A 21,931-nucleotide genomic window follows, 5' to 3' on the forward strand; every position below is an offset into this window, starting at 1 on the left:
TAGATTCTAACAGTAGTCATGTATGGATGTGAGAGTTGGACTGTGAAGAAAGCTGAGCGCTGAAGAATTGATGCTTTTGAACTGTGGTGTTGGAGAAGACTCTTGAGAGTCCCTTGGACTGCAAGGAGATCCAACCAGTCCATTTTAAAGGAGATCAGCCCTGGGATTTCTTTGGAAGGAATGATGCTAAAGCTGAAACTCCAATACTTTGGCCCACCTCATGCGATGAGTTGACTCATTGGAAAAGACTCTGATGCTGGGAGGGATTGGGGACAGGAGGAGAAGGGGATGACAGAGAATGAGACGGCTGGATGGCATCACCGACTTGATGGACATGAGTTTGAGTGAACTCCGGGAGTTGGTGATTGACAGGGAGGCCTGGCGTGCTGCAATTCATGGGGTTGCAAAGAGTCGGACACGACTGAGTAACTGAACTGAACTGAACATATTTACTTGTAATTTCCAGTGGCTTAAGAAGTCTTTGATGTGCTTATTAAAGTACAGATTTCTGGGACTTAAACCCATGTAGTTTGTCCACTTGATCTTTGATAGGACCCAGAAATACGGGTCCTACCTCATGCTTTGTACAAGCAGCTTTGTTCTGTCATTATCTTGAAGCACATCAAAGTCCATATAGGTGTTGCTCATCTAATAGCATAAAAGTTGTTCCAGTGAAAATGGTGCTACTCTGACTTTTTTCTTGTTCACTTATATACTGCATGGGCCTTAGTTTTCAAAATCACCAAATGCTTTAATTGATCATATTCATGTTTATAATTTCCTTCCATGTTCTCATTATTATATACTTTACTACTAAGGACATATAACATCGCTGTTCCTCAGGTGCAAAATCACCCTTCTATTTTTAAAATTTAAAATAAAGATTTGTTTGCATTTCTGCAGTTACCCTTATTCTTCTTTAAGAGTCTGTTTTAATTACTCAAGTTAAAAGAATTGAGATGCATAAAGGGTGATGAAGGAGTGGAATTAGAGGAACTTTTAAATATTAAAGTATAGATTTATGCCAAATATTAGAGAAAGTATGGAATATTTAATGGAGAAACACACTAGTAAAAATGGACATGATTTTGAAATTACAGTTTGGTGATATGTATTAGATGCTTATTCTATTCTTTCAAGTGATAAAAAGAAGTAAGATAAATTTTTTAAAAGCCTGTTAATACGATTTTGTTAGTAAACCTTACATTTGCCTTTTGACAGATAATTTTAAGGATCTCCTCACAAACACATTCTAGTTACCTCAAGATCACTTATGATTTGTTGAAGAGGTAAAAATAAAAAAGAAATATAAGGTTCCCTAGAGGTCATCCTATTTGAATTACAACATACGTCAGTGTTCTGTATTATCCAAGTATTAATAAGAGCCAAGTTTTTTTTAATTATACTGATACATGAACCATGAATAGAATCAACCCAAATATATTAGGCGAAAAGTAACCTGAGCTTTAATATACTGTAAATTGAAAATACACTTCAAATTTGAAAGCCATCTAAAACTTGCTAGGATTTAATGGGTTTGCCATTTAAATGAATCCCATGTACCATAAGATTCAGATATCCTGTGATTTATAACACAGATTAAAATGATCAGGATGATTTATCATCCCCTCCCCAAACTCTGGAAATATTTCAAATAGATATAATTTTAAAAGAGGTTTTTATCTTCTAATCTCAGTGTGACAGAGAGTGTTCATAATGTTTTGATGATGAGGTGGAGGAAAATTTTAACTTCAAAAAATGAATTCAGGAAATAGTGTAATTAAGCAAAAACATATGGGGTGATATAATATTACTGGCAGTCATCCTAGACATCAATTTTGAAGTTAACTAAAAGTGAAGAAAGTGAAGGAGTTCTGCTGTAACAAGAAAAAAAAAAAAACTTTTTAAGAATTTAGACACATGAAATTTACAGCTCTGAGTAATGGAACCCTCCGTACGTACATAATTATCTCTTCGTGGTTACTAAACAAAATTGAAACTAAAATCTCCTGTGTCCCTTTTTTTGCCCAGGAATAACTGTTGACAAGTTGGAAAATCAGGAATTAGTGGGCGGCTAAAAGGCAGGTTTCAGAAAAGGAAACTTCATTTCTGAGGATGGGGAGCTGAAACTAAGTCTTGAACCTATTTTGAAGGAAGCACAGTTTTGTCTCCTTGGACCAGTGTCCAAAATGACATCTGATAGCAGCAGGCTGAGAATGAGAAGGATGTAACCAGGATGGCGAAAGGCATAGCAACCTCAAACGTCAGACAACCCAGAAAGAATTTTTAACAATTAAAACTAAAAACAAAATGTAAATACACGTATGGGCAAGGTTTGGAGAAGGCAACGGCACCCCACTCCAGTACTCTTGCCTGGAAAGTCCCTTGGGCGGAGGAGCCTGGTAGGCTGCAGTCCAAGGGGTCGCTAGGAGTCGGACACGACTGAGCGACTTCACTTTCACTTTTCACTTTCATGCATTGGAGAAGGAAATGGCAACCCACTCCAGTGTTCTTGCCTGGAGAATCCCAGGGACGGGGGAGCCTTGTGGGCTGCCGTCTATGGGGTCGCACAGAGTTGGACATGACTGAAGTGACTTAGCAGCAGCAGCATGGGCAAGGTTGTAGGAAAATAAACATTTCTACATAGTTCTAGTGAAAAAAAGACTTAATTTTTCTAGAAGACAATTTTGTAGTTTACCAATAGATAACTTATAATACTGTCATGTTCCCTTTGGAAAATATAATGATGCAATAATAATAAAGATATATGTATGCTTTCATTGTGAGAATGGCTATCAGAAATGCTTCATAACATGGAAAAGACAGAAACAGCCTGAGTTTCCAAAATGATGGTATGTTTTAAAATAACTATGGTACTTTTATGCCATTATAGATTGTGGAGTAACTATAGCAATGTTGATTTTTTTGTTTAGAAGGAAATTTATGATATCTTGGCTAGTGGAGATAGAAAGATGACTTAGCAATATAAAGAACATGGTATAATTTTAAATAAAAGAAAAAATGAATACTATGCATGATGAATTATTCAGAAGAATGTAAGCCAATCTGTGAACTACTATTTTTATTACATTTATAGTACACCCCAGAAACTAAAAAACATTTGTTTGTTGAGTATTTATTTCACCAATTACAATATAAGGTTCTTGAGTTCAGACACTATGCTTACCTGGGTCACCAATATACTCCAGGGCTTGGTGTGGTATATATTCAGAGTTCAATAAAATTTTGTTATTTTTTTAATGTAAAATTTAAATAAATGTTCACTAGACCTATGTTGACTTAATGAATAAAACTAAAAATATTGTATATAATGATGTAAACTTTCACCTACAACTTTGGTCATTTCTGTTTTCTTATTTCTGATTCCTAACATCCTTTGACATGTAATATAATTTTATCTCTTTATCTCGCATTCTCCATTGTGTCCAACTCTTTTCAACCCTCTAGACTAAAGTGTGCCAGGCTCCTCCATGGAATTTTCCAGGCAAGAATACAGGAGTGGGTTGTCATTTCCTCCTCCAGGGGAACATTTCTGACCCAGGGATTGAACCTGCATCTATGCATCTCCTACATTGGAATAATTCTAAACCAACTGTGCCACCTGGGAATCCTTGTGATATTACATGTCATGGAGAGAAAAGCATCACAGTTCAGCCAAGAACCAACTACAGATGGCTAAATCAAGCATGAATATACAAGTTGAGACTCAGATGAAGGGAGATGAGAAACACTTGACCTGGTTCTAGGCACCACACTATCAAAATCAAAGTTAATATTACAAGATCCACTAATTAGTCATCTCGACAAATCAGCAGCAAAGTCGTCATCATCATTGTCAGTGGCTGTGAATATTTCATTGATGGATAAAATATCAATTTCTAAACCAGTTTCCTGCACACATCAAAGCGGCTTCTGAACATCGACTGTAATAGTTAACCCTCCAACTAGTATAATGGTGGAAAACACTATTTTCCTTATGGAAATAATATCCTAGTGGACATCCTATAGGACAAGATTTGAATTAGAACCATACACTAAGATCCAAGTGTAATTAGAGAATAAGAGCCAGGATGGAGGAGGATTAACAGAAACAACCAACAGACTGCATTAGAAATTACAATAGTGACGTCATGTGCTAATGGCTTTCTCTGTCAGTCAACTTTTCACTAGTAATGAAAGCGAAATGAGACCATCACACGCCTTCATGTCACACAAATGCAGGAGTTTGAGCAGTTCCGTGTATAACACTACAATGAAACACCCAGAGGGGCATTTCCTCATTTCAGATGCACAGCACACCGGCACAGCACTTTTTAAAAAGGAAGATATTTTAGACTTTCAAAAAATACGGCTAGCAAGTACCAAATTAAGACTAATGGTTAGAATCCCAAGAATACTGCCTGAAATTCATTCCAAGGTATAATTTCTAAAGTTGAAGATAATCTGTATCCATTGGAAGGACAGATGCTAAAACTGAAGCTCCAATACTTTGGCTACCTGATGAGAAGATCTGACTCATTGGAAAAGACCCTATGCTGGGAAAGATTGAAGGCAGGAGGAGAAGGGGATGACAGAGGATGAGATGGCTGGATGGCATCACCGACTCAATGGACATGAGTTTGATCAAGCTCTGGGAGTTGGTGAAGGACAGGAAAGCCTGGTATGCTACAGTCCATGGGGTTTCAAAGAGTTGGACATGACTGAATGACTGAACAACAATTGTATCTAATTTATCTGCATTTGATAGAGAACAAGGAAATACTGGTATGTTAATATCATCCTTGATAAGTTGAAAAGAAGCACCTCAGGAGTAAAAGTGATTTTTGATGGCTTTGTGATTTCTTCAGACATACCAGAGTGCTTGGCATGCTGTAAACCCACACCAACCACCCAGGCATGAGCAGGTTTCACCAACATTGAGTTGGTGCTACAGGGCAAGTTGCAAAATTACCCGGTGACAAGACTTCCAAGACTCAAGTAAGTTCCATTATCTTTAAACGCTTATCTCACCGAATCCTTTACTTGCTTTATTCCACCTTTATGCTCCCATAGTTACTTACCATTGTATTTAAAGTGTATGTGTATGTCCAAGCACACACCCACAAAGCTACATAGAGCAATTATTATTAATAGATTCATTAAGTTTAGGTAACCATGCTTTTCACAGATCAAAATCCTTCAATAGGTCAGTTTCACTACCATTTGGGATGTGTTCTCTGCCTCCCTCTCCAGTTTGATCTCTTGCTCTTCTTCTTCCTCCCCAACATGGAGAAATCTCCAGATATTCTGAATGCTTGTTAAAATGACCCATGCTCTGACCATCGCATTTTACCACTAATTAAAAAGACTTGCCTATCATTGCTTTCCCAGTTTCCCTGGCTAACTCCTAGATTTTGGTTTGAATATTAATTACCTCCTTCTAAAATCTTTACTGATTTCAAAATCTGGATTAGAACCTCCAATAGCATCCTATACTTCCCTGTCACACGCTAGATTGATTCAAGCTTCCTAAGTTTCTTTCTCCCTTACCCAACTATAAATTCCAGGAGGATAAGCTTCCTTGTCTTTTTTATTGAATAAATTTGGTATGTAACATTGTGCAAGTTTAAGATATTCTACATGTTACTTGAATACTTTTACATATTGTGATGTACTGTGACTGGCAGTGTAGTGATATGTATCATACTGCATACATGTATTGTACAGTCTCGTCTATATTCATTGTGCCATATATTAGATATCTGTAGCTTATTTACTACTCATTATGAACAGCATCAATTTTATCCCTCTTTTACACCCCCCAGTAAGAAACATTTTACTCTCTGATTTTTACGGGTTTAACTTTTTTAGATTCCACATATAAGTGATATCATATAGTACTTGTCTTTCTCTGGCTTATCTCACTTAGCATAATGTGCTGAAGGTTCATCCATGTTGTTGCAAATGGAAGATTAATTCTTTAAATTTTATATCTTCATTGCATAGCATAAAGAACCTGCACATAGCAAGTGCTCAGTAGATATTTAGTAAATGAAACACTAATTGTTAGCCATGGTATCCAAGCAATAAGCTCCTAGAAGTCTGAGTTTTCTATTTCAAACTTATGCTCTAGCACAGGAAGCAATCTACATAGTGGGAAGGATTAGATTTAATTATTTTTTTAAATTACATTTCCTAATACATTTTTTATACTTTGGCATCAGTACACAGCCATTTCTCATTCTCTCTGTCTCTCTCACACAGAATAAGCTCTTATCTGACCACAAACATCTGTATTTGCTTGAAGAACACGGTACAAATGGGGCATTGACCTGAAATGTTATATTTACGAAGCAGTCTGCCATCCTATGTCTGGTCTGCATTCACTGATAGGTATGTGGGATGTGGCCCACGAAACCACGTGGCTTATTTTGGCTATCACTTACTCTATGAGTACCTTTGGAAATTGTCTGTATTAACAGAAGCCGCCAACATCTCACATTAGAGGTTCCAGAGGGTTCATTGTGTGTTGATTGCTTTCTCTGTCGATTCATTTTGGTTTGCCAGTAATGAAATCAGTATGAAACTATCACAAATATAAAAAGCAAGACAAACAGCCCATCGCTTCTGACTGGGGAACAGTCACGTGGGCGTTCTTTACCACTGTAGACCCATGCACACGCATGTTTTCTGGCAGGAAGGAGAAACATAATGAGAAGACGTAAAATGTTCTTCACTATGTGAACATTGTGTGTGTAAATTCATAATCTGATAATTCATAAGGCACTACAGCCAAAGCCCTTGTGTATATGTGGGGTTTTTTTTGTTGTTGTTGTTATTGTTGTTGGATTTGCTATCTGCTTCTTTGTATATAATACATAAGAAATATTACTTTTCTTCTGAAATAAGTATGTATACATCTGTGTTTTTCAGACAAAGAGAAGATGGACTGAAGAAAGCATGGAAAAATGGGTAGGGTGGTTGAGAGTGAATGGAAGTCAGGTAACTGGACAGTGGATACTGGAGTTTCAGAGAACCATTTGAGCAGAGAACAGCGTGTAGACATAGAGCTCAGTGGTCTCCATCCACATCCGGTAAATGTCAGGATCCCCAAGGCAAACTGAATTTCATTATGCGTTTACACTATGCCCTTTTCTGTCTCCATTTGCCAGCATGTTGGGTGGCCCAAAAAGTTTGTTCAGGTTTTCTGTAAGATGGTATGGAAACAACATTTTGGACAACCTAATAATAAAGGTTGGTTTCACATAATGCCCTGATTGTTTGAAAAAACTTACTCTAGATGTTTTAATAACACATTCATATTTTGTAGGATATTTGCCATGATTTTGCCTTCAAAAATGATTTGTTTGACCCTTCTAACTACTCTGTGAAATTGGTCAGGCAGATGTATTTCATTCCTATTTTATAGGAGAAAACTGAGACTTATGACTACAGAGTGTACTAATGACAAAATGGAACCAGAATCCACATCTCTGGACCTGCCTCAGTACTCTGCTGCTGCTGCTGCTGCTGCTAAGACTCTTAGCGACCCCATGGACTGCAGCCTACCAGGCTCCTCCGTCCATGGGATTTTCCAGGCAAGAGTACTGGAGTGGGGTGCCATTGCCTTCTCCCACCTCGGTACTCTAGCTGGTCATTTTCTAGGAGATACAACATCTAGAAATATTATAAGGATTCACTTAGACAATTGTCAAATTAGATACATAAAGCCTTCTTCACTGTATCAAAACAGTTAAAAAAAATTTGTCCATTTATATCTCTCTTTCCTTAAACAACAATCAACCCAAGACCAAACTAAATGAGTCACAAGGCTGATGTACATACAAGGGGGAAAGGAAGGAACTAACACATTTTGAAACATCTTTTATAGACTGAATTCAGTATCAGACATGTTAAAGGCAGTAAGTAACTCATCTGAATGGCTAAATTCAGAAGGTAGAGCTGTAATAATAAGGCCAGTCTCATCACATCACATCACCTCCAGTCTGCTTATAATGGCCTTATCAGAAAACATTTTTTCAGCTTCTTGATTATTATAGATAATGAATCTATTACTCAGGAAACATTTTGACTCTATTCAGGCTGGTTTTTGTGATGAAGTTGAACTTAGGTGTGAGTTACAGTTTGCATGATATTCTTACCATATGAATTGACCCAGTATGCTTAGATTTTCTGAGTGTTATTTTCTCCTATAAAATTTTATTGATTTAAATAAAATTATTTACAATATTTATTGTAGTTCTAAAGTTACATCATATGGCTTTATGTAGCTCCTTGACATGTGATGATAATCAGTATAAACTGAGTGGTTTTGGTGCCATGTGTTTCCACAACAGCTGATATCATAATTAGGGAGGAATTAAATGTCAGTTTTAGACAAACCAAGTTTGCCGCCAAGCAGGACCCTATGAGGATTTCTCAGAATAGATTCCTACCTGTGTCCTCTGTCTGCCTTTTGTCTGTAGAAAAACTTGAATCAACATATAAATTTCATCAGAGAACTGAGAAAATGCAGAAAGAAAGGAAAAAACCAACAATATAAAATGATAATACTTTATCCATTAAAGCCAAGAACACTTAGTTGTTCCTCTAGGACTATAGATGATTTTCTGGGCCATGTCCTTTCAGCTGTTTCGCAGATACAGAAATGCGCATCAAGTGAGAGAGGTCAACTTTATGCTGCCCACAAGGACGCAGATCCCAGAATGGTTGGAATCAGAATATTGATGGTGCTGACTCCCGATTACCTCGGCTACTACCGCCGCTTAGTCACTTCAGACATGTCCGACTCTTTGTGACTCTATGAACTGGAGCCTGTCAGACTCCTCTGCCCATGGAATTCTCCAGTCAAGAATACTGGAATGGGTTGCCATGCCTTCCTCCAGGGGATCTTCCCAAGCCAGGGGTCAAGCCAGGGATCAAACCTGGGTCTCCTGCATTGCAGGCAGATTCTTTACTCTGAGCCACCAGGGAAGCCCTTCCCCCATTAGCTCACCACCAACCAATCAGAAGAATGTGCACATGCTGACCACGCCCTCCTCATTGAACACTGTAAGCCTCCTCACTACCCGTTCCAGGGTGGCAGTTTAGGGCATTGGCCACCTATGGATCCCTTTGCCTGGCAAAGCAATAAAGCTATTCTTTTCTACTTCACCCAAAATTGTCTTCATATTTCTGTTTGGCACAATTGAACAGAGGCTGACTTTCAGCAACTGGTTGACTAGTCACAGATTTACAGCTAATGTTACTAAATAGGTCACAAATATAACAGGAAATAATCCAGGTTAAAAGTTTTGGTGAACAGTAAAGAACACATTTAAAAATAACCATTTATCTATGTTTTACATTAAACATTATATAGAATAACATAATTTACTTGCTGACTAATGCTGGCACACATTTCTATAAACAAATAAACATTAACATAAGGCCAGTGTGGCAAATGACCATTAGACAAACAGTACCAAATTGTGAAATCGCAGGTCAATGGAACAGAAAAACCCAGTAGAATAAAGATTTTATTTACTCCATTTCTCCATTTTTTTTCATCCTTTCTTTGAAAGAATTCATATCTGACAGTTCAAATTTCAAAATGGCATTTTGTTTATACCATCAGAAACAAAATGCTAATCAGTTAGTGTCATAAATTTTCAGAGAGGAAAAAGGACATTGGAGCCAGTCCAACTCAGTCTCTAGAGAGATGCAGAAAATGAAGTTCAAAGAGGTGAAGCGGTGCTCAAAATTATACAGACCTGTTTCCCAGAAGGAAATTCCACCTACCTTATCTTCAAAATTCAAATCTAGTGAAATTTTTTCCACTACACCATGTTTATCACTTTCTATATCATCTTAACAGAGTCTTGCAATAATAGCCCTCACGGTTTTCATGGTTCCTTCCTATAGAAACTGGGTGTAACTATGTGCCTTACATTGTTCAATGAAACCAAAGCATATAAGATATAAGCAAAGACTTTAAAAGTGCTCATGCATAGGGACACTTCCAGTCTTTTTGCTCTTGGAATCTTCTGGAACTACATAAATAAGCAGATGTACATGCTGGCTGATGGAAAACTTGAAGCCGAGATATCCTTGTCAAACCACATCACCCTCAGAATCCTAGTTGACACACAGGCGGCCCAAGATGCATGAGTCCAGCTGAGATGAGCAGACTATGGCTTTACTGAGCCTTGCCCCATTGACCCACATGATCGAAGCTAAACAAAGAGTTGTTATTTTAAGCTACTAGATTCTGTGGTCATCTTTAAAATAGTGCAAACCCCATGGGTATAATCAGTGAATGGCAGCATCTAACCAGTTACCAAGCCAAACATTTTGACTTCTCACTCTCCTTCATGATTACCCTCCACATGAAACAAGGCATCCAGAACTCCCATTCTTCCTCATCAGTGACTCATTCTGACTCATGAATGAACTGCTTATTCCCTCATAATTCCTCTGCCTCTGTCCTAGCCCATGACTCCATTATCCCTGCCTGAATTTCTTTGGTCGCACAGCTTCTCAGCTAGTAGTCCCATCTGCAATCCTGTTAACCTCCAGTTCACCCTCTACTCTCGAGGCAAGGTCTACAATTCATACCTGCCAATAACTTCCCCTCATTCAAAATGTCAGTAATTTTCCACCATTCTTAAAATACAATCCAGAATTCAAACCATGGCGAGGCAAATCTTCTGTTCTTTTCAGCACAGAATCTTTCTTTCCAAATTAAAGTTAGCAGGCATTCTGTCCTCTGACCTGGAGTGACATTTCCCAATTTCTCAATGATGGGATATATACAATTATACATCAGTTTCTTAAAAGGAAACTGTGTATTGTCTATTTCCTCATTTCTTCCTGCAGGGTGAAAACTGGATGCAGCGCAGGAGAGCTAAAGGACTGTATGACCATGTCCTTGGCACCCTAGGAAATGAGGGGGCACAGGAAAGAAGGAAATTGAAGGAAGGAACTTCTCTGTGATTTGGTATAACAGAGCGGGCTGTCCACACTAAATCACTCACCTTCCTCTGTATGGATACACAACAGAATATAACATTCCATCTTCTTTAAGTTGCTGTACATAAGGTCTCTTTTTAGAATTTTAGCTTATATTAATGGCCTAATGAATTTACATTACTTTCATGGATTCACGGCTTCTGTCACTGTCTAGCTCTCACTTTTTTCCAATCTCTTCAGCCTCTGAAGCTATCATCCTCAGCTATTTACTTCCTAGAATACTCATCAAACATTTTACCTCTCTTTCCTTTTAGTCAATACTTTTCCACTTCTATCCTTTGTATTTTGCTGACTAAATGCCACCCAATTGTAGGCCTATAGTCAATAATTTTTTATAAACCTTTTCTGTTGTCCTCCAAGTCTGGGCTATTTTTTCCCCTCGGGTGTGACCATCATATTCTGACTCATGCTATTAAAGCGTAAAGCATGTTACTTTGCATTAGTGTATTTGTCTTTGACGAAATGATAAATTTTGCAAATACAGAAACAATATCTCTTTCATTCACCTTTATGTGTGCAAATGATAGTGTAATTCTTGGTATGTATTGGGCATTACACATATGAATTGAATAAATAAATGTAAAAGTATGAAAAAAAGACTGAAAAGAAACATATTTGAATATAAATAGTAGTAGAGATATAAGGGGTTTTAATTTTTTTATTTCAATATTTTCCAAAGTCTCTTGATAATGCATATGTTACTTTCATAATCACTAACTATAATATAATAAGATATTTTGTCTAAAGTATATACTGGAAACTAAAGCTGACTTTTAATTTTAAGTTACACACAACCAGGAATACAAACATTAACAGAATAAAATATGCTTCTGCCTGCTAGTTAGGTCAACTATTATATGCCCAGGCTAGCAATACGGAAATATGAAATACTGTAATTGACCAATTCTGAAGTTCTATCCCCAGAGAGATGAAGAAAATCAATATGGTCTGCTTCTTCCTAAGACAAATTTGTGTGTTACAGGAGATACACTGTGGTTGATAGATGTGGGCTACATATATTCCCTTGGAGCTTGTTTGCAAAGGCTTATTTGCCCTGTCTTCCGCCTAAGTTTTCATAGAAGCTTTAAGGATTAAGGTTGTTTTGCAACTGAAATTTCACTTCTCTGGAGAGACTATGAGAGAATCTTATGGGCTAGTCTCAAAGGACATTTGCATAGGATTACATTTTATAATCTAAAAGGTAAAAACTATTCCACTTCTTCTAGCCTCTAGAACAAAGTTGTAAATGTCCAGCTCATGTGGATTTGAGAAAGCAGAGCATCTGCTGGAAGTATTTGTTCCTCACACATGAGACCCAAGCACCAGACATGTTGATTTCTTTGTCAGCAGCTGCAGAATATGATATTGTTCTTCTTTTTGCCCTTGAAATTGTTAGGATGATTTGATTGATTTGGGTTGGTATACATTCAGATTTAGATTTCTCATTGCTAAATTCATTCTTTGGGAAGGTAATGTATCATTACATGGAATCAAAGGAAATCCCCCTCAAAATCATCAGTTTAATGAGAACTGGTCATTTGTTCTGATGAGTTTTCCTCATCTTCTCTCGGAATGAAGACAAATGTCACAGATACATTATACAAAGAGAAAGGCTGGGCTAAGGTGAAGGCACAAATTAATTTAATTCCCGCTCTAGCTTCAAGTACCTAAATCATTCAAACCAACAACAGCAACACAAAATTAATAGCTCCACATACTTTTGTATTTAACCTTGAAATATGGTCAGGCAATTTAAACCAATTCAACATGCAAATTCAATCAGTATAAAGAATCCATTAGCAATTGAGACCAATTTATTAACTCAAGAAACATAAACTCAGTGTAATTGCATCATATATTCTATACTTACAACAGCTGAAGAGCATTAGGAATTGTCAGAAAAGATCAAAACATTGGGAGGGTATTTATCAAAGTACAACTTAAAATATTAATTATCAACTTATTTCAAATCGTTGGTTATGTGTTCAAGTAAATTGCAGATAATTTACTAATATTACTTTGATAGATAAAAGAAAGACTTGTATTAATCTACTCTACATAATCTCATCCCCCTGTGTTAAAAACCTTACTGAATTCTACTACCAAAATGGAAACAATATAAGCCATCAGATCTGAGATTCCTACTAAACCTTCACAATATAATAAATTATTTCCATGATAGGAGTTAGAACCTGAACTCTGAAATCTTGTTGCATTTTCCCACAACATTTCAACTAAAATTGAGTTAACATATAACAACAAAATAAAACAAACTGTGTTTGGTGTTTGAAAAGGGGTTATTACATATTTGATTAAACACTACATTTAGCATTTAATTTTATTCTACAAAATCCTTTTCTAGAAACTTCCCTCTGTTTAAACACTTCTAGCATCAGGAAATGTACTACTTATTTTAGAATCAACTTATTTTATTCTTGGTCTATTTTATCTTTGATTCAAATTGTAAAGTTATTTACCTGCTATGTCACTTGGAATTCCAACAGCTTGACAGATGAGAGGGGACTTTATAATTAAGCTATAAACATTACAATTTTAGATAAGGGTATAAATTAAGTCATTTTAGTAAGGGCCAAAGATAATAAATGCAGAGTAAAATCTAGAATAAAATACAGGGTTAGCAATCTCTGGCCCATGAGGAACCTATTTTTATAGGCCAAGGAATAGCTATTTCTTTTTAAAATTGTTAGAAAAAAAGAAAAAGTAATATTTCATAGTACATGATAATGCATGGCATTTACAATTTAGTATCCATAAATAAAGCTTTATTGGAACACAGCCACATTCATTTGTTGACATATTGCCCATCGCTGCTAGTGTACTATGTAGATTTGAGTAACTGTGACAGACACAAGTCTAAAATAGTTAACATCTTTACATTAAAAAAAAAAAAAAGATCCCAGTCTAGAAAAATGTTGTCTAATAGAATATAACGTAAGCACAAATGTATTTAATTTCTTTTTAGTAACCAGGTTAAAAACTATAAACAGAAATAGATAAAATTAAATAAATAATATATTTTATTTAAATCAAAATACTCTAAACATGGTATCAACATGTAATCAATATAAAAATCGTTAAGTGCAATATTTGGCATTTTTTTCATACTTAAAATTTAAAATACACTGTGTATTTCACATGTACAGCTCCTATCTCCTCAGACTATCCATTTCAATACCCATGACCACATATGGCTGGCAGCCACTGTACTGAACACTGTAGGTACACCTGACAGATCTTGTCATGTTTAGTCACATCTCCAGCCACTAAATAGCATGTCTACATTTTATTGAGTTCACATTTTCTGCTGTATTCTGCTGATTCTTTCCTTTCCTGCTGGAGGCTTGGGCCAAAGGTGATTTGCTGGGGTTTGGTGGGGCAGGGCGCTCATGGGCTTCCCTGGTGGCTCAGAGGGTAAAGAATCCGCCTGAAATGCAGGAGACCTGGGTTCGATCCCTGGGTCAGGAAGATCCCCTGGAGGAAAGCATGGCAACCCACTCCAGTATTCTTGCTTGGAGAATCCCCATGGACAGCGGAGCCTGGCGAGCTACAGTACGTAGCATCTCAAAGAGTCGGACACAACTGAGCTACTAAGCACAAAATGAGGCGCTTCTTGATGCACCTGCTGTTCACGGCACTGGTGGTAAAATCCTGAAAGTGCGCTTGTTTCTTTCTACCCACATGAAAATCCTATATTTTGAATTGAATGTAAGAAACTAGGTGCTTCCTCTCGATTACAGAACAGGAAGAAATGTCATTTCTTTTGCTCTAGAGAGGATTTTGCTGTTAATGTAGTCTATCCAATTAGTTTTCTTGGCAGCTACAGCTCACTGTTGAGTCTTATTATACCCACAGGAAAATATCACCTCTATATCTTTTTTTAAAGTGCTGCAATTACTGCCACATAAGCCCAACTTACCCTTACGAAGGGCTTCTCCTTTCCGTTCTCACTTCTGAGTTGCGATTCAGGATTACGCTCACACGGAACACTGGTGGTTGACAAGCCAGACTGTGTTCTTCAGCTACAAAAACAAACGAACATAAAACAATGTCAGGACTCCCGTTTTGAAGGGGAAGAAAATAGAAATTGATTGATCATACTGATTTCAGTTCCTATTATTTTACTATATATTTTTTTTCTGAATTTTATTGTTGCTAAATATCTTGATCATTAAAAGGTAATAAAAGGGGTGTCGAAACTTGTTGCTGAAGAACTCCAGAAAAAAAAATCACACATTTACTTAGCTCAAGCACTTTTAGTTTTTGTGGACTTGTGTTCTCAGAGCTGTGAATTTCTAGTGATTTTAATTTTTGCAGTAATGTTTTAATGTAACAAAATTGTACCCAGATGTTGATTGAATTAAACATCAAGAATTATGTCATTAAAAAATTCCATTTGTATGCTTCAGATAATAACAATATAGTTCCATGTGTCTCCATGTCTGAGCATGGTGAAGACCCACTGTTCTAGGATATGTTTCATTCTTCTTTGTCAATGCTACCGTATGCTCTCTTTCCTTAATGTTTTTACATCAAACCCAGAGTGCCGAATGGATAGTGTGAAGTATGAATTCTGACTATAGAAAGTGTAATAATCAGTTCCTATTTCTTTCCCTTTCAAATCATAACACAAATGTTAACTGCTGCAGATTCTAAGAAAGAATAGTTTAAGACTGTTATAATTATGGTTGGAAAACAACAGTTATGTATTACCTCTCAACAAATATTACGTATGCTCATCTCTCTACAGTGAGGCACAGACTGTGAGGAAATTCAGTGAATATAAGGACTGACAGTAATGTAACACTGGTATCTAATATTTTATGGGCTTAGTTTATGGTAATACTCTGCAAAGATTTCATATATATCTCATTAAATACAACAGATCTATGAGATTACTCTCAATATTTTTCCCATTTTACAGGTAAGGAAGCAGATTTATTGAATTTGAGTAACTTGAGAGTGCCATGGACTGCAAGGAGATCCAACCAGTCATTCTAAAGGAGATCAGTCCTGGGTGTTCTTTGGAAGGAATTAGGCTAAAGCTGAAACTCCAGTACTTTGGCCACCTCATGCGAAGAGTTGACTCATTGGAAAAGACTCTGATGCTGGGACGGATTGGGGGCAGGAGGAAAAGGGGACGACAGAGGGTGAGATGGCTGGATGGCATCACCGACTTGATGGACGTGAGTTTGAGTGAACTCCGGGAGTTGGTGATGGACAGGGAGGCCTGGTGTGCTGCAATTCATGGGGTTGCAAAGAGTCGGACACGACTGAGTGACTGAACTGAACTGACTGAACTTCAAGGTTAAAACTATATAAGAATAAAAACATTTTTATTTTGGTTATTCATTGAACGCCAAATGACAAAAATCCCTATATTTGCTTTGATAGGCTGTCCCCTCATTTCATGTCCCATCACTTCATGGCAAATAGATGGGGAAACAGTGAAAATAGTGACAGACTATTTCGGGGGGCTCCAATATCACTACAGATGGTGACTGTAGGCATGAAATTAAAAGACGCTTACTCCTTTGAAGAAAAGTTATGAGGAACCTAGACAGCATATTAAAAAGCAGAGACATTACTTTGCCAACAAAGGTCCGTCTAGTCAAGGCTATAGTTTTTCCAGTGGTCATGTATGGATGTGAGAGTTGGACTGTGAAAAAAGCTGAGCGCCAAAGAATTGATGCTTTTGAAATGTGGTGTTGGAGAAGATGCTTGACAGTCCCTTGGGCTGCTCAGGGACCCAACCAGTTCATCCTAAAGGAGATTAGTCCTGAACATTCATTGGATGGACTGATGCTGAAGATGAAACTCCAATACTTTGGCCACCTAATGTGAAGAATTGACTCACTTGAAAAGACCCTGATGCTGGTAAAGATTGAAGGCGGGAAGAGAAGGGGACGACAGAGGATGAAATGGTTGAATGGCATCACCGACTCTATGGACATGAGTTTGGGTTAGACTCCAGGAGTTGGTGATGGACAGGGAGGCCTGGCATGCTGCAGTCCATGGGGTTGCAAAGAGTCAGACATGACTGAGCAACTGAACTGAGTCTGTCCCCTACTAAAGTTTATTTTCTTTGAAAATTCTGCTTTCCTTCTAAACCTCTAATGAAAACACATTCTAAATAGACTGCTTATTTTCCAAAATCAGTCATGTTTTGATTTCGAAAAAAAAACACAAAAAACTACAAAAATAGAATACAAATGACAACCGTGGCATTTAAGAAACTGTATTGCTTTATAAACAGTGTGTTTCCCCTAAGGAATAGAAATTATGAAAGGATGTCACACTCAGACTTGAGTAATTTATAAATAATAAATAAATTGCACCATCGATCACAAAATTACAGCCTCCCCTATTGAACTCGCTTCTTTCCAGGTTTTTCTTTTTTTGTGTGTGTGAATATGATTGTCTGCCTCCCAGTTCTGTGGACTCAGATCTCACAATCTTTTTCTTCTCTGCCCCTCACATGGAATAATTTGTCAACCCTTTGAATTCTGAATGGACAACATACACATCCCTTCAAAATTTTTCCTTTTCCCCTGTATCACCATAATCATTTTATAATCATTTTGTCTTTTCTGTTGCACTTCCCTCCGAATTGAGATCCTTGACCAAGCTTCCTCCTTCTGATTCTCTCCAGATATTTCTGCAAAATTCCTTTTTCTCCAGCACTGTTCTGCATAGTACTTAAATATTAATCCTGGAGTCAGGATACCAGGGTTCAAATTGTGGCTCCACCACTGACTCACTCAGATTCTAGGCCAGTCCCTAAAATGTTAGCCTTCAGTTTCTCTAACACAAGAATAACAGTATTGCCTACGTCATCAGGTTATTCTGAAGACTATATAAAATCAAATTGGCACACCCCTTAAAATGGTGCTCATAACAAAAACTATTAGCTATTATTATTTTTATATTCAGGGGGAAAGTCTTCAGTAGTTTGAAGTTTCTAAACGTAGCATTCCAGGTCCTTAATATCTGGTTCCAATCCATGTGTGCGTTTTATTTTGGTCACACCACCCAGAATTGTGGGATTTTAGTTCCCTAGCTGGAGACTGATCCTGCACCGTTGGCAGTGGAAATACTCAGTCCTAACCACTGGACTCCCAGGGAAGTCCCCAAATCCATTCTTGTAATCACATTTTCTCATGATTCCAACTCAATCCAATTCAACATCTAGTTAGCCAGAACCCATCTATACAGTGGAGAGAATTAAAATGCTGGACACACTACTTATCAATGAGGCAATATTTGCACTGAGAATCTTCATAAATGAGAATTTCACCAGACCAGGCCATTAAGGTAAAGGAGAGGACGCACACAGCATTGCACACCCACACTCCACTCAGCCATGCAGGACCATGTTATATACTTGCCTGTATCCTCCGTTCCTCAAGTCTTCTTCTATGCTCTCTGCTTAGAATTCCCATTTTTCCCTCATTGTCAACACTTAAAATTCTGTTACATCTCCCAAGACTCAATTCAAAAGTTTGTTTTTTTTTTTCAAGGAAGCCTTGACTTCACTATTTGAAAATTATTTACATTTTTTCTTTCTCATGGCATCTTAGCCAAATTTCTCTGTGGGGCATTACATATTCTATTTTTATAGCTATTTATGCATAGAATAAAAGTTCCTTGAAAATTAGGAGCTGTGTACAATTTATTTTTTGCTTCTTACAACACTCAATCTCTAATAAATATCCAGAAGATAGTTGTGCAATTAAGTGAATGTTGTTTTAAAGCCAGAAGAACTCAGGATAGAACTGATTTGCTCAAGTCACTGATCCTGGTTATAAGTTCCCTAAGGAGAGAAATTATGTTAGCCTTGTTCATCACCATATTCCTGATGTAATATGTCATGAATATTTCTGAATCAGTATCAGCTTATACCAGTGGCAATAATATTCACCAAAATCCAGTTGTCACAAGGTCATGATTCACTCTTTTAAATTATCAATTTTTATTATATTTGAAATCTAAGAATTATACACTCTTCTCACCATTCTGTGTTAATGTCTCTGCTATCTGATTATTATAGCCAAACATATTCATTCATTTGATGTTATAAGGTGGTTATGGATTAACATTTCTATATAGTATGTCTATTCTTTTATGGCTGAAAACATAATGAAAGTGCATTTGTGTTTAAACATATCCTTTTTCATTTAAAGTTTATGGAAATTCTAGACTTGCACAGTGGATTCTTTTAAAAACATGTCCAAAAAAAAAAAAAAAAAAAGAAAGTTTAGGCAGTGGGGACCAGAGGATTGTCATTTAAATGAGTGAGGTCTGCGAAGAAGGTCAGAGTGTGAGATTACAGATTTTGCTCAACATTATATTTGGCTAAAAAACAAAAACACCAAAAAAACAAATCTCAGCAGGTTTGTTTAATTGAATGATGTTTTCAAATCCACTTTCATTAGCTAGAGTGCTGCAGGACCCAGCAGTTCAGGAAGGAAATCTGTTTCTAGTAGCTTATAGAGATAATGATAAACCATCTTAAAGTCTGGATTTATTAAAAATGACTCAAATACATTATAGGGCAACGGTAACTTGGTAATGCTTGGTTTACCAACCAGTGGGATGGAATTACAAATGTATTAACATTTATACAAAAGAAAGCAAGTAGCAGTGAGTCTATATTGTTTTCGACACAGTTAAACAAACTGTTATTTCACTTTGTGTGGCTAATAAAATAAGACCTATAAAATAGAAGAAACATTCCCTTTTGGAACTTAAACAATGCGAAAAATCTAGTATTAATGAAGTGGAAATCTTCTTTCTTTATGCACATGAGTGCTATATTCATTAAAATACACACATACAGGAAGAAGAAGCTACTTTTTCTTACAATAGATAGCCATCACATTGATTATTTTTATGACTAAGGTTTGATCAAGCAGAACATACAGAGTTAGAAAGCAAAATATAACCCCAAGGAAGAGGGGACAACTATGGAGTGTACCTATGAAATCTAATTATATACATGCATATTAATCTCGTCATTAATTTCCCTGAAGTGTGAAGTTAACAAACCTAGACAGTGTGTTAAAAAGCAGAAACGCCACTTTGCTGACAAAGGTCCTTATAGTAAAAACTATGTTTTTCCAGTAGTCATGTACAGATGTGAGAGTTGGACCATAAAGAAGGCTGAGCACTGAAGAACTGATGCTTTTGAATTGTTCTGGAGAAGACTCTTGAGAATCCCTTGAACTGCAAGATCAAGCCAGTCAATCCTGAAGGAAATCGACCCTGAATATTCATTGGAAGGACTGATGCTGAAGCTCCAACACTTTGGTCACCTGATGGGAAGAGCCAGCTCATTAGAAAAGACTCTGATGCTGGGCAAGATCAAAGGCAAAGGATAAGGCGGTGGCGAGACTGGTGCGGTTAGATAGCATCACGGACACAATGGGCATGAATTTGCGCAAACTCCAGAACACAGTGGAGGACAGAGGAGACTGGTGTAATGCAGTCCATGGGGCCACAGAAAGTCAGACATGACTTAGTGACTGGCCAACAACAACGTTACTTTCAAGCCATTCCTTGATTTTTTTCCTGAAGATTTCAGACTCCTGGTCTTTCCATCCATGTGCATATATTTACTCGTACACTCAAAAATATTTACTGAGGAGAGGTGCATAAGATCTGTAAGCTCACTGCCCCATGAAGTTTATGGTTTAATCATGGAAGAGCATGTTAGACAAATAAAAAAGGGCTGAGTCCCTTTGCTGTCCAAATTAAAATATCACTACATTGTTAATATAAATACATAATAAAATATTAATATAAAATAAAATACAAAAAAAAAAAGCACAGGATGCGCTAAGCAAAACCAGCTTCATAGGTATAGGGTCTGAGGAATCTCATGAGAGTCCATGCTCAGAAAAGCTGCAGACTTGGTTTAATGCTCTCCCATTGCTGTCTGGAAATTTTTTGATAATTTTAAGTTTGAAATTGTGTGTTACAATTAAGTCCAGTGGTAGAAGGGAATATGCAGGTGACCAGAGGAGACAGTGCAATATAAATGTCTGCCATCCTTCTTCTGCCCTCATTTATATGTAGCACAGAATCCTGGTGAAAACTAGGATACGTGGTGGTTCAGTGCTACTTAAAAGAATATAGGTATCTTACGTCTAAGACTGAGTAAGCAGGCATACTGACAGCACCCAGAAGCAACCCTTTCTATCAAGCACCTGCTTTGAAAGCAGAAAGGGGCTAATGACATTGAAAGAAATATAAGCAACCCAGAAAGTCTATCATATCTTTTCTTATTCATGTTACTTTCCTGTATCAGCCAACCACTTATGCTGGATAGGGTGACACTGAAGCAAAGGGGAAAGGGTAACCCACAGTTCCTTTTCTTGTCCACCCTTTTTATCCATCAGTAAGCTTAAAGTGCAATGAAGCAGGCCAAAGGCTAACAGAGTTTTGCCAAGAAAATGCACTGGTCATAGCAAACACCCTCTTCCAACAACACAAGAGAAGACTGTACACATGGACATTACCAAATGGTCAACACTGAAATCAGACTGATTATATTCTTTGCAGCCGAAGATGGAGAATCTCTATACAGTCAGCAAAAACAAGACCAGGAGCTGACTGTGGCTCAGATCATGAACTCCGTATTGCCAAATTCAGACTTACATTAAAGAAAGTAGGGAAAACCACTAGCCCACTCAGGTATGACCTAAATCAAATTCCTTATGATTATACAGTGGAAGTGAGAAATAGATTTAAGGGCCTAGATCTGATAGATAGAGTGCCTGATGAACTATGGAATGAGGTTCGTGACATTGTACAGGAGACAGGGATCAAGACCATCCCCATGGAAAAGAAATACAAAAAAGCAAAATGGCTGTCTGGGGAG

At 37.2% G+C, this 21,931-nt stretch overlaps 1 protein-coding gene across 10 annotated transcripts in view; it reads right to left on the reverse strand.

Annotated features, from left to right (window-relative positions):
- Positions 1-21,931, reverse strand: part of LRRC4C (leucine rich repeat containing 4C) — a 1,485,185-nt gene that overhangs the window by 298,187 nt on the left and 1,165,067 nt on the right. For 5 of the 10 annotated variants that reach the window (XR_015141669.1, XR_015141672.1, XR_015141670.1 and 2 more), the window contains 2 exons: positions 14,969-15,071; positions 12,656-14,476 (listed from right to left, as the gene is read on the reverse strand). The gene's annotated coding sequence lies outside the window, so the exon portion shown is untranslated. Of the gene's footprint in view, positions 1-12,655; positions 14,477-14,968; positions 15,072-21,931 lie in introns of those variants that run through there. The other 5 variants (XM_086338675.1, XM_086338674.1, XM_086338680.1 and 2 more) reach the window with 1 other exon arrangement.

The sequence above is a fragment of the Bos grunniens genome, chromosome 15 (genome assembly GCF_055505025.1).
Source record: "Bos grunniens cultivar Pamir isolate PY7600 chromosome 15, Bosgru_T2T1.0, whole genome shotgun sequence".
Taxonomy (NCBI): Eukaryota; Metazoa; Chordata; class Mammalia; order Artiodactyla; family Bovidae; genus Bos; species Bos grunniens.